This window comes from Galeopterus variegatus, unplaced genomic scaffold (assembly GCF_000696425.1).
Source record: "Galeopterus variegatus unplaced genomic scaffold, G_variegatus-3.0.2 Scaffold718, whole genome shotgun sequence".
Lineage (NCBI taxonomy): Eukaryota > Metazoa > Chordata > Mammalia > Dermoptera > Cynocephalidae > Galeopterus > Galeopterus variegatus.
Window position 1 is genome coordinate 237,580 of NW_007726829.1, and position 13,081 is coordinate 250,660.

Genomic DNA, 13,081 nt, shown 5'->3' on the forward strand with positions numbered 1-13,081 from the left:
ACTGAACACTAGGTGAATTTTACTACATATACCTTATACATTAATACAAAAATGAAAAAGGATCCTAATGCCCAAGCCTTTGGGGTGGGAGACTAGATAACATTCTTAACAGATTGTCCAAGCTGCACTGGGGCGTAAATGACAAAGGGTCTTGTCTGACCTGGCCAAGGGACCAGTGGTCAGGACTCCTCACACTGCAACTCACCACCCCAGTGACCTGAAAGGGACAGAAAACCTATAATGTCCTCTGGGTGAAGCTGGCCTGCGATGGGACCCCTGTGCCCCTGATTGACCTTTGCTTTGTACTTCCAGCTGGCCCACCCTCCATGGACAGTGGCGAGTCCAGACACGTGCCTGCAGCCCTCCTGCCTCATCTCAGCTTGCACGGCTCTCAGGGCCTGTCGTCGTCATGCTTTGTCAACGAGGCAGCACATTTAGGAGGTGACCCAGCTGGCCACGGCTCAGATTTGTCTCCAAACACAGCCTTCCTGACAGCAATGCCTGCCTCCGGGACAAGTGGGGCAGTTCTCTCTCATCCCTCCCCTCCCTGGGAGGCCAGAGGGCAGACTTCAGTATCCTCAGCTTGGGTCCTTCATGTGCCACCTTTGAGATATGCCGTACTCAACAAACACTAGTTTAACAACTGTCTTTCAGACATCTCACTTTTTAAACTTTGAAAACATTATTTAATATGCAAGCTATTTTTTCTCTCAGATACCTTAAAATAAATGCATACCTAATAAAATTAAAACTGCTTATCTAAGTACCTGATAAAACTAAACCATGCATGAGCAGTGGTAAGGCGCCTCTGGCCTGAAAACCCCCACATCCGGAAATGGTGCTGGCTCCACCCTGGGCTGGGCCTAGGGTTCCTCTTGGGCAAATTTGGGTCAAGCTTCATCCTTCCAAGCTCTGACAAGTGAGGTTCCCTCCCCACCCCCAGCTTCTGGGCTGGTGCTTTTGAAGGGTTTCCCAAACCCACGCTCTAGAGCCTGGGGAATTCTCACTGAGTCAAGCAGACCATCGTGGCTGTGTTCCATTAAGATCTTAAGAGACACTGAAATGTGAACTTCACAAAATTTTCACCTGGTACAAAAAAGTAATCTTTTGGGTTTTTTTCCCCGTTAACAATTTAAAACTGTCAAGACCATTCTTAGCTCAGAAATCTCGGCTGCAGGCAGTTTGCTAGCCCTTAAGATCTTAAGAGACACTGAAATGTGAACTTCACAAAATTTTCACCTGGTACAAAAAAGTAATCTTTTGGGTTTTTTTCCCCGTTAACGATTTAAAACTGTCAAGACCATTCTTAGCTCAGAAATCTCGGCTGCAGGCAGTTTGCTAGCCCTGGCTTTAGAGGCTGGTTGCTGTGTGACTCTGGGCATGACCACAGGCATGACCACGCCGTCTCCGCCCTGAGTTTGCACAAGCACTTGGCTGCATTGCTCACTTGACTCTCACGTAGCATTTGCTGTCATTCTTACATCTATTGAAACTGAGGCCCAGAGGTGACATCATACCAAAGGAAGTTCCCCGCTGGGTGTGGACTGAATTTGGTGGCTCCTACTCAGACCTCAGGGAAATCCTGGCCTGCTGTTCAGCAGGCAGCACAAATGGTAGCCCTGTTTGCAGCTTTCCCAGGGCATGTCCTTATAGGGTTGACTAGTAGGGGAACAGCTGACAGGTGGGTGGCCAAAGGCAGAGACCACCAGACAGAAGGACAGCAGGAAGGGATCACCACCCACTCTGGCTGTTGTGGGCTGAGGAAACCCTCCTGGACTGGTGGCAGTTTTACTCTCCTTATTTCATCTGGATCAGTTTCAAGATGCCTCCCTCTAGGGGACCCTACTGCCTCATCTTGTCCCTCCCAACTACCCAGCTGCCTCCAAGCCCCAGACTTGCTGACCTGCTGCTGACTGCTGCAGCAGATCCCAAGAAAGTATCCCTTTCCAGTTTTTCAGCTGTCCTATACAATTGTACAATGTAGGGTCTGGACACTTTAACATTTTCATGTCATCTGAGGATATGGGTAGTTAGGTTAGTTGTAGGGGAATGACTCCCCTATGGCATCCTGGAAAGCCTGCACAAACCCACATGGGCCACACAGCTCACCTGAGCCTCATGAGCCTCCTGGAACTGAAGGTAGAGGATTGTAGGAGCTGCTCTGGGGCCACCTAGATTCTCCTCACCTCTCTGTGAGTTGCTGCAGTCTCCTGGGTTCTGAGGAAGCATGAAGCTTCCTGTCAACTCCCCCACCCTGTTACAGCTGCAGACCAGAAAACTGCTCAGAATTGGCTTCTTAGCAAGGGAACATGCCGTACCTCCAGTTGAAGGCCTTTTCCTTTCACCCTTTTTAGTGTATGAGACCAGGACCCAGGGAGCTGGCAGCTTTAGGTACTTTCCCTTTCACTACATCAGCAGTAAATTGAATGATAGATGCTCACTGTATCCAAAGTGGCTGAATTTGTCAGGCTTTGGCTGCTGTGACATTCCTTGATAACAGTATCACCAGCGTCTAGCTAGATGAGCTAGACCTGGGTGCAGCCACTGGTGGATTGTGACCAGTTACCTTTCAAATGAACTAGGCGATACTGGGGCACACTGCCCATACTAAGAGTATCAGCTCACATACTTTGGTTTCCATACTTAGGTGAGTATCTTTAGAGTATCTAAAGAAACACAAGCATACTATCAAGCCAACTGCTGAATATTACTGGAACCCACTCCAGGATCTCAAAGCGGATGTTCCTTTATGCCCCATCACCCCCACTGCAGAATTCACCAGTCGGCCTCAGATCTGTGATAATTACCACCACAGCATGCGACCATCAGTCCAAGCAGGTGGCACACACACACACAAGGTGATCACAAGTTCTAAGTGGCTATTGACAAGGAATGAGCACCAGGAATGGTGAACCACCTGGGGCTCCCAGACTTAGCTGTCAACACCTTCAGGAAGGGGCAGGGTCTTTCTCATCTTTGCATCTAGCATATGGAAAGGAGAAACAGAGGCTGAACTGAATCACACATTTAAAGCCATTATTTATTAAGTATTCCTTATTTTTCATTCAGAAGATGCTGGAGGGGCCTGGGTCCCGATCCACAGTGAGGCTCCTCATTCTGGAAGCAGAGCACGTAGTGTCCAAACCTGGAGTCAAAAGAATGTCAAACAAGCAGCCCAGGCCTTGATCCACTCACACCCCAAGCCTGGGCCAAGAACCAGAAGTTCCCGACTCCTAGAAGGGGAGCAAGTGAGGCTTCAAACCTGCTCAGACAATTAAGGTGCCAACATCTGGGTTCAAATTCTGCTCCACTCCTCACTATGTGTGTCAACACGGGCTCGCCCTGCTTCTCAGTATCCACATCCTCATCTCTAAAAATGAGATTAGAAACACTTCAGAGACCTTGTGGAAACTAAGTGACCCGATACACACAACCCTGGATGTTATAAACATCTATTGCCATGAGTGTCAATAACAGAAGTGACCCGAAGTTCTCGACTCCTAAACCCACTCCCACCATGAGCTGAGGCCTCTGTGACTGACCTAGCAGCAGCCACACCCTTTCCAGGCTGGCACACCACTGACCCAAGGAGATTCTGGGGAAAAGGGTGTAGGTTGAAGCTAAACCACAAAGGCAGTCAAATACTATCCCCAAGAATCAGGGCCCCATGAGTCCAGATACTACACAACTGTCCCAAATAGTCTCTTGAGCTTCCAGACAACTAACCTTACTAGGACTCAATCACCTGACTTATAATATGGGAAGGTCAGAATAAATTCACGGGTTTTGAACTTTTTTTGGCCCTGAGACTCACGGAAAACTAACATACAAAGCAGTTCCTGCACTCTTACCCCTGCACAGGTTCCACAGGAATAGCCTGACATCCACTGAGGGGATCTCCTCAGGCCTTTGTAGCTCTGGCATCCTGGGATTGCTGCTTCTGAAACTCCAAGGTACGGCAGACACCCTTGTGCCACGTGCTGGGGCAGGAACACAGAGTGGAGCTGCTGGGCAGAGACAGCTGTCAGGAACTGGGCAGGTCTGAGATGCCCCCTCCTTGCAGCTAGCTTGCCAGCTTCACGGATGCTGGCAGAAAAAATAGAACTCCTCGAGCAGAGACAAAGGACAATTGATTATTCATGGCAAAGCAGTAGCCAGCATTTTCCACCACCCTCCTAAGCCCCAGTTTCTATAGGGTGATATAAGCGGAGTTAGAAGGCACCTGCACAAGCAAGGGGCTGCGCTATAGGAAAGGCACCTTGAGTGCAGGACTCATGATCTTTTACTATGGACAGCAAGCATGCCTCCGCTCTGCCCTGGAGGAGGCTGTCTGCTGCATAAACATCCTTGAAAAGATTACCTGGGACAAAGGGCAGACAGTGCCTCATTCACAAGACTGTGGAAACATGACACTCCCAGAGAAGCGCTTCCTGACAGCAGGCCTGAAGCTTTCAGTAGCTGCTCCTAGACTGAAGAGACAGATAGTCAGCTGGAAGCCTCGACCTTCGAGAGGTGACCCCACCACCCAGACAAACACAGGAGCTGTGCTGCTTGTGCTATGACCAAGCTGGCAATACTCTTCTCACCCTACTTCTTCCTTCCCTCACTGCGCCCAACAGTCCTCACACCAAGACAAGAACATAAGTGCATTTCCCTCCAACTCAAACTTCCCACCCGCTTCTAGATCCCAGTCAGCCTTCCTGGCCTGGCATACTAAAAAAAAGCACAGGATGTAGGGTAAAGGGACCTAGTGTCAAACCCCCATCTGCCAGTTTTTGGGTCCCTCTCATCTGTACTGGACCTCATGTACTACCTCATGGTGTTGCCTCGAATATTTAACTGTGTGAAAAATGAGCAGGTTTGGCAAAATCCAGGCAGTTAACCAACATTAGCGCCCTCCTCTCCCATGAGGTGTTCCTTTAAGATCAGCATACCCACCTCGCCCTCCATTAGCTCCCAGGTATTCAGCCCTTCTGCAGAACAGAGCCTTTGTTTCTCTTTGCTTTGCCCTCTAACTATAAATACGCTGTACCATCGGTCTGTCAGGACAAGGCTCTTCCCTGTTATTTCTCTCTACTCTGGTTCAACTCTCACCATTTAGCTTCTACTCTGGATCAACTCCACCTCTCTGAGCTTCATTTTGCACTTATAAGGCTTTTAAGGACATAATAAAATTTGTACTGAGCTTGGAGCATACACACACTCAGTGAATCCCTTTGCACCTTTTACACCAGTATTGTCCAAAACAACTTCTGCAAAGACAGAGATATTCTCTATTCTGCATGGTCTGATATGGTAGCCACATGTGGCTACTGAACACCTGAAATGCGGCTAATGTGACTGAAAAACTGGACTTTAAATTTTATTCAATTTTAACTTAACCATATGTGCCAAGTGGCTGCCACATCAGATGGTGCAGATCTGTACAATGCACAACATCCCAGATCCAGAAGGGAGCAAGCAATTGTCTGAAATTTCTATAACCTTGCTCTGGATGGAGCAGGGCAAGGCCTCAAACCATTTCGAAAGTGTTCTGGCAAGCACTGTAGGAATGCATAGGGTCACTGCAGACCCAAGCACGCTGGAGGCTTGCTGCCCACATTCACCCAAACTCCCCACACCCCAGGCACCTGGCAGTACACTTTCCGTGAGACCAGCCCCTGCAGTAGGTTTAGGGGAAAACAGACCATGGAGCTGAATTAGGCACAGTGAGCTCAGTTCCAGGAGCCTGCAGCTACAGGTAACTCTCAGGGGAACAGCCTTTCTGGCTGAGGGAGTAAGAGAAGGTGTAAACTAGTATTAAATAGATCAGACAACAGGAGCTAGACTTTCACACCAGTCTCTGAGACACTATAATTCTAGTGTGGTGCTTCTTAAACTCATATGACCACAAAAATGTCCATACCGGCATGTAGTTATACAAAAACAGCGGTTTTTTCCTTATTCTCAACATGTACTTTATATCTTGCAAAACACTCTGAACTAGGGTATAGACCACGACACATGAGTAGATTCGATAAGGTCTTTCCCCACGAAATAATGGTTGAGAGAAAATGTGGGCCCAGTTCCGCGAAGGCGGAGATTGGGCCTCCACAATGTGACTTACCGGGGCATCTCACAGAACAGCTGCTGTGACAGTCCTACTTCGCGGGACCGTCCACATGGCCACGACTTCCACCTAGAAGGAGACAAATGCAGTCAGCTCCAGCCTGTGTCACTGAACCATCACCCAGCTCTAATTCATCGCCACGCCTGAATCCCTCTACAGCATCTCTTTTTTCATTATCTTTTTATTTTTTTGCGGCTGGCCGGTACAGGGATCGACCTGGACCTTGGTGTTATCAGCTGCACGTTCTAACGAATGAGTAACCGCCCAGCCCTCTACAGATCTCTTGAGGCGGGCTTACTCACGATCCAATCCCCAGCGGGGTCCCTCGAGGTCTCGCAGGAGAAACCCCTCTTCTCTTCCGAACGAGACCCTCAGAAGGACTGCGTGAGTCACCCTATGGCCGCCCAGTCTTCTCCGGGGAAAATGCTCCAAACACTCTCGACTGTCCCTCGCAAGGAAGCAGCACGCGTAGGCCCGGCCTCCCGCCACAGAGTCCTCACGACCCCGACCCGGGCTCAGGAAAAGGCAGGCATCGCCTGGGAGTCCCGATGGCGGGGGATGATGAAGACGCCCGGGAGTAGGTAGCCGGGAGGAGGGACAGCGGCGATCACCAGCCGCCTCACGCCTGGCGTCGGTGTGCCCCGCCCCGAAGCCGCGCGCGCGCGCCACGTGACCACGTCGCGGGCAGATGAGGAAGGCGCGGGCGCGGGGGCGTGGCCTAGGGCGCTCGGGACCCGGCGGGCTGGGGCCGAGTGAACGGGGTGTCGTAGGATTGTAGAGTGTTCTGAAGGGGACTGCTCGATTTGTAGAAGATACGGACTACATATTCAAGGGTCTTGAATATGAGGCTGGAAAAGCAAGTACTTGGTTCTGTAGGTAAAGAAAAGCCAAGCAGTGTCTGAAACTCCTATTTTGTGTGTAGCACCTAGTAAACACATTCAATCACTTTACAGAATAGATTCTATATTTCGTTAATGTCAAAACCCTAAGACACAGGACTATTACTTCCAGATTACTAACATGGAATCTAATGCTTACTCAAAAAGGTTAAGTGGTTTGCCCCAAATCTAGAATGCCCAGGGCCTGATGCAGGTTGTCCTAGCACAGGGAAGGTGACCAGGAAAAGCAGAGTAAACAAATGTAAGGTTTGTTGTGCAGATTTAAGTCCCTGCCTTCACTGATAAGGGTCTCTAGTAACTTAGAGTCATCCTCTTCTTCATGGTACAGAGCAGACACCCTTACAAATGGAGATTTCTTTTATAAATGTAAATTTCCCTTACAAAAGGGTAGCTTCTGCTATTTCTGAAAATAATTAGCTCAAAATAATCCTTATGCCAATGAGGCATATTTTGGGGTAGCATATTCTGGTCTCTTACAAATGAATGCCAGAAAAGAAAATTAGCAAGTTGACTCTGGAACAATAAGCAGTTATAACCAAGGAGATGTCAAAGTGGGGCTTGCAAGATTGCCTTGGTTGGGGGCCAAACAGGACTGCTGTATTTCTTTTTAAACAATGTTTAAAATTTTAAAATTTTTATTGAATCATATTTGATTATACATATTTTGGGGGTTCAACGTTGACATATGTTGATCAAATCAATATTACTAGCATATATATTGTTACAAATCTTTTTATTCTTTATGCCCTCTGTCCAATCTCACCCTATCCCCCTCTCTCACCTCTGATAACCCTAGATTTCTTCTCTCCTTCTGAAAGAGTAATGGTTACTTCTGTTGATTTGTTGCCTAGATAATCTGTCCAATGCTGAGAAGTGTGTTCAGGTCCTCCAATATTACGTAGAGCAGATGCTGCTTCTGTCACTCCGGAATGGGCTTTGGGGAGAGAGACGTCCTCTTCTTTTCTTTGGTCTCTTCTGGTGACTCTCCTTGTGTCAATGCATTCCAGTGGCTGGTGGACCATCTGTGTGGTGGTTGTGGCATCTAGCTGCTTTCGTGGCAGCTGTGGTTATTGTGGCTGTGTTGGGCCACCCACATGGATGTGATTTTTTGGCATGCTCCTTGGCACTGGCGATGTACCTGGTTGTGGGAGTGGAGGGGGGGTGGTCCCCAGCTTCGTGCCTCAGGGCCCCAGGTGGTCCCTGAGGTGCTGGCAGTGTGCCTGGTTGTGGGAAGGGGTTCTGGTCCCCGGCTCCATGAGGATGGCTGTATTTCTGAGGAGTTATATGATATAGAGTTGGTTTGGTCCTTCATGATTTAGAAGGCTGGAAACTGGATATTATAAATTCATTGAGACTTCACTGTAACCAACTCTAAAGGGACTAAGTCTTTCCTTCATTGATTAAGTCAACACAGATTCATTACATGCAGGGATGGCACAGTGTGAAGTGTTGTATGGCATATGCCAAAGAGTAACTCAGAGACATCTAGTTATTTGCAGGCTGTGAGTTTGCATAAGGACAATTGACTGAGAGGGACAAAAAGGGAAAAACTGGTCAGCCTCGGGAACAGTAAAAAGATCAACTTTAAAAAAATCAATTAGCTGGAATCTAGCCAAGATGCAAGTCTGGGGACATTGTCTTTGAGTAGGCCAATTAAGGGTAAATTTTTAGTGTTTAGGGGTTTCCTGAAAACCCAAGATTCTAGCTGGGAAGCATCTGTGTGAAGCTGTGTCCAGGCAGTATTGCCAGTGTCTTTCCAACTCAGTGTGGCCAGGTGTTCATCATCTCCCTCATTAGAGTTTCTAAGAGGTGTGTGGAAATGTCCCTTCCTTCAAAGGAGCTTATAGTCGAGTACAGGAAATGTCCTAAACGTGGTTTTCTCTAGCATCATAGCCACACAAATTGCTCTGGGAACCGGAGGAGGGAAAAATTGCACCCAAAGATTTATTGGAAGAGGTGATACTTGAGCTAGGTGACAAAGTCCAACAGCCAAATTCACCAGGAGTCCAACAAAGTTGGGTTTATTAATGTGCTGCAACCACCTGAGGAAGGTGGGCCGCCTTTTATTATGAGGGGGTAGGAAGGGGGTTTTGTAAGGTTTGGGCTGGCCCTGAATAATTCTGAGGAGGGGAGAGGGGAGCTGGGGATCAGCTCTAGATTGTTGCTTTCATGAAGTGTGGGTAGTTTAGTAACTGGGTATCTAAGTCATTTTTGATCAAGAGGTGGGAGCCTCAAAGCAGGCTAGAGAGTTGTTGGTAAGGAAGCAGTAATTGCTCAAAAGAAGGAGACTATTGGGGCACTTTACAGTGGAGGTATGATGTTGGGAGAAATATTGCTTTCTGTTGTCATTGCAGCTGGTCTTATTGAGGTCTGTTATGAATACACAAACAGAAAATGGCCAGACCATTTATACAACTAGAACTCTGACCTGCAACCTACCTAGAAAACCAACTCATTATCTACAGTAATCAGCCCAGGAAACCAGCCTGCTGTAAGACAGATTTGAAAGAAGCCAGACTGCTGTCTCCTCACAATCCAGGAGGCTAAACAATAACTTCTATAACACTCATCCCGAATGGCTACGACTTGATTAATAACTGAGAGCTTCCCTAATTTTTATCCCCACTTCCAACTTAGGACCAACTAGAAAAAGTAAAATATGTACTCCTAACCAATCACATGGATGCCCTGCCTCCAGCTTCCCCAGGCCAACAGCCTCTAATCAAGGCATTCCTGGAGCCTTCCCTTTTTCCACTAGAAGGCTTACATACTCCTCTGCCTACCTTTGAGTCTCTGCCAAATGCAAGTGATGGTGTCAGACTCCCTTGTTGCAGCAAACTGAATAAATAGCTTTTGCTTTTCTCATTTGGTTGTCTTTATTTCCAGTTTTCGCCATCTGATTATGAGTAGGTGGATTTTTACTTAAGCATGGGCTTGTGTATGCAGAGATGAGGAAAAGTCATTCTAATGGGTAGGGGCAGCCTGAGGAAGTCAGCACCTCCAGAATCAGGCTAAGGGAAGGTTTAGTAGTGTTATTTATTGCATTACAAGGCTGGCCGATTCTCAGTTGGTTAGAGTGTGGTGCTGATAACACCAATGTCCAGGGTTCGATCCCTATACCAGCCAGCCACCAAAAAAACCAAAAACGGAAAAGTCAGTTTATTGCATTACAGAGTGATAAATGCGGAAAGTTACATTAATGGAAGACTGCAGAAGACTTTAAACATCAAACCTTTATTTTGTGAGTTGTGGTGGAATAATGACAACCACGTTTACTGCACCTTTTTTTCCCTGGCAGCTGGGGCTGGCAGGTGCACTGCAACATTTGTGTTTGTGAATGTGGCAAGCTGGCTTATAGCAGAAAGTAGACTGAAAGGGCATTTCCTGCACCGCTGCTTTATCTGCCAAAGGGACTGGAATACCTTTGGGGAGTGCTAGGTACCAACTATTTCTTTGGTATCTGTATCAAACAGGTCCAATCAGGAGACAGAAACTCAGTATAGGAAAGATTTAATATAAAGAATTATTAAGTATAACAGGAGGTTAGGGTAACAAGAGATTAAAGAAGACAAGAACAGTAGACAGAAGGAGCAGCTACTATTCTGAGGGCTGAGATAAAGCATCCCAGGAAGTACCTCCACCCCCTCCTCACCTCACTCCCAGGGCTGAGACCCAGACCTTGTTGGAGAGCGCATAGCCTCAACTAGCTGAACAGCACAGAACTTCTGGGAGAACTTGTTGGAATTCTGCTCTCTAGGGTGCCAGGGAAGGCTGTTGATGGGGAGGTGTCTTGCTGAAGCACTGGGATATAAAACTTTCCGAGGGCGTTGCTGGAGGAAACTCCTGGCTGCTGGGTTCCACTGGCAGGTGTGCACTGCAGAAGCCAGGTGCTGGGGAAGCCGCCCCAGCTGCGGAGAACCTAAAACTAAAGAAGCTACCCTTGATGTGAGAGGTGGGCACTGAGGAGGCCTCTCCTTCTGCAGGCACCTGCCAAGAGCGCTCAGCAGAACCAGGCAGCCAGTCCTTTATGCTGGCTGTGCTTAACATTGCGCCCTCTGGCAAAGGAGAAATGCTTAAATGGCCCAGCTCCACGTTCTCGTAGAAGGAAGTGAGAAATGAATGTAGAGCTGAGAGACAATACATTGACAATTGGCACAGTATCCAATATTTTTAAGAATCAGCTGAGACAAATATTGGTTTCCTTTGGTTTCAGTTTATGTTCTAGTTGTGTTGCAAGGTCCTTACTGGCAATTTCATTTAGTGGCAAAATAGCGGGCCTGCTGGTGACTCCGATTTGCAGTTTGATTTTGGGCAAAATCACCTGATTCCCTGGACCTCGTCTGTAAAATGTGGTAATTATTCTAGATGGCTGTTAAGGTTCCACGGCTTTATTCTTATAGGGTCTGGACGCCCTTGCTATTGGAATAATATTTTCCTGATGTGTCGTCCAAGAAAGGAAGGTATTAGAACAGAAAGAAGGTCAAGGGTTCGGAGTTCCAACCGGCCAGTCGCCTTCCCCGCCCCCCAAAACCAAGGCATTTTGCTGTCCGGTTAGCTCACCTGGGAGAGCGTGGTGCTGACGACAAGTGTTCGGATCCCCTTAGCGGCCAGCCGCCAAAAAAAAAAAAACGGAGAGGAAAGATTAGAAAAGGGTTTCCCTGAGGCGGAGACAATCAAAGGGGATAACAGAAGAAAAAGGAGGAAGTGGCGTCACACCCCGCCCCTGGGCGGAACGCCCCGCCCCTCCAGAGGCCCCACCCCTCCCCGCGGACCCCGCCCCCTACCCACGCAAGTGAGTCCGGTCTCTCTGTGAGCGATGCAGACCGGGAAGTCAGACGACCTAAAGATGGCGGCAGAGTTGAAAAATTGGAGCTGCGCGCGCTCCCGCGGCCTTGAAGAGGCAGGGAGAAGGGAGTCGGGTCCGGCCGGCTCTCGCGAAGGGCGCGCGGCCGGCTAGGGGCGGGGCAAGGCAGGCGCGTTCTCAGTGGCCCTGAAGAGGGCCTTGTGGGCTGTGGGCGGGGCCTCCTCGAGGAGCGGGGCCTGCGCGCTCAGTCCTCACAGAAGGGGCGGGGCAGGGTGCCCTCGGGCCCGGAAGTGCGGGCGCGGGGCGCGGCCGGGGCGGGGACTGCGGGGCTGGGCGGGCNAGGGTTGCGATCCGTTGCCGGACACGAAAAAAGACAAAAAGGGAAAAAAAAAAAAAAAACTCAATAGCCACATACAAACTTATTTGAATCATGATTCAAACAAACTGTAAAATAAAATACATTAGGGCCCTAATGAGAAAACGAATATTTGCATGATTACTGGATATTTTATAATATTTAAAAATTATTGTTCAATTTTTAGGATATTTATATTTTCATCACATTAATTAGTGAGGTTTTTTTGAGATATGTACTGAAATATGAACAGTTGAAACAACATGATATCTGGGATTTGCTTCAAAATTCCACAGGCTGGAAGAAAGTAGATGTATATAAGCAACGGGGCTTATGGCACAGCAAAAGTTGATAATTATTGAAGCTATGTAATAGGTTCAAGGGATTTCATTATGTTATTCTATTTGTGTATGTTTGAAATTCTCAGTGATAAAAACTTTAAGAATCAAGACAACGTTTGCCTTTCTCTAGCCTTCTGACAACTGTTCTGTTTTTTCTTATTTACTACAGGTGTTACTAGAATAACAACATCAAGCACTTTAACTTCTGCAAGTTGCATTTTCTCTTCTCAGAGGTTGGTGGTCTCTGCTGTGCCCTGTTGGTCTCTGCTGTTACAGGAGGGCATCCAGGGAAGCAGCACAGATGAGCTGCAGAGAGTGACAGCTGCAGGAAGGGATGCTCTGCAAGTGTGCTGGACATGCAGGATCTGGTTCTCTGGTATTGGAGAACTTTCTTGGGTCCATGTGCTTCTAGGTCATCCTGAAGACTCAGGACTGGTGAGTCCCTGTGTATTTTGGTTATTACCCCCATTTAAGATGTATGACTTGCAAATATTTTCTCCCATTCCTTGCGTTGCCTTTTTGTTTTGTTGATTGTTTTATTTGCTATATGGAAACCTTGCAGTTTCAATTTTG

The 13,081-nt window shown here is 47.8% G+C and overlaps 1 long non-coding RNA gene across 1 annotated transcript; it reads right to left on the reverse strand.

The window, feature by feature from the left end:
* Positions 1-3,015: 3,015 nt before the first annotated feature.
* Positions 3,016-6,726, reverse strand: LOC103589740. The gene is made up of 6 exons (XR_550414.1): positions 6,408-6,726; positions 6,107-6,178; positions 4,361-4,469; positions 3,852-4,004; positions 3,263-3,370; positions 3,016-3,145 (listed from the first exon to the last, which is right to left on the reverse strand). It is a non-coding gene; the product is annotated as an uncharacterized LOC103589740 (long non-coding RNA).
* Between the last annotated feature and the right edge of the window lie 6,355 nt (positions 6,727-13,081).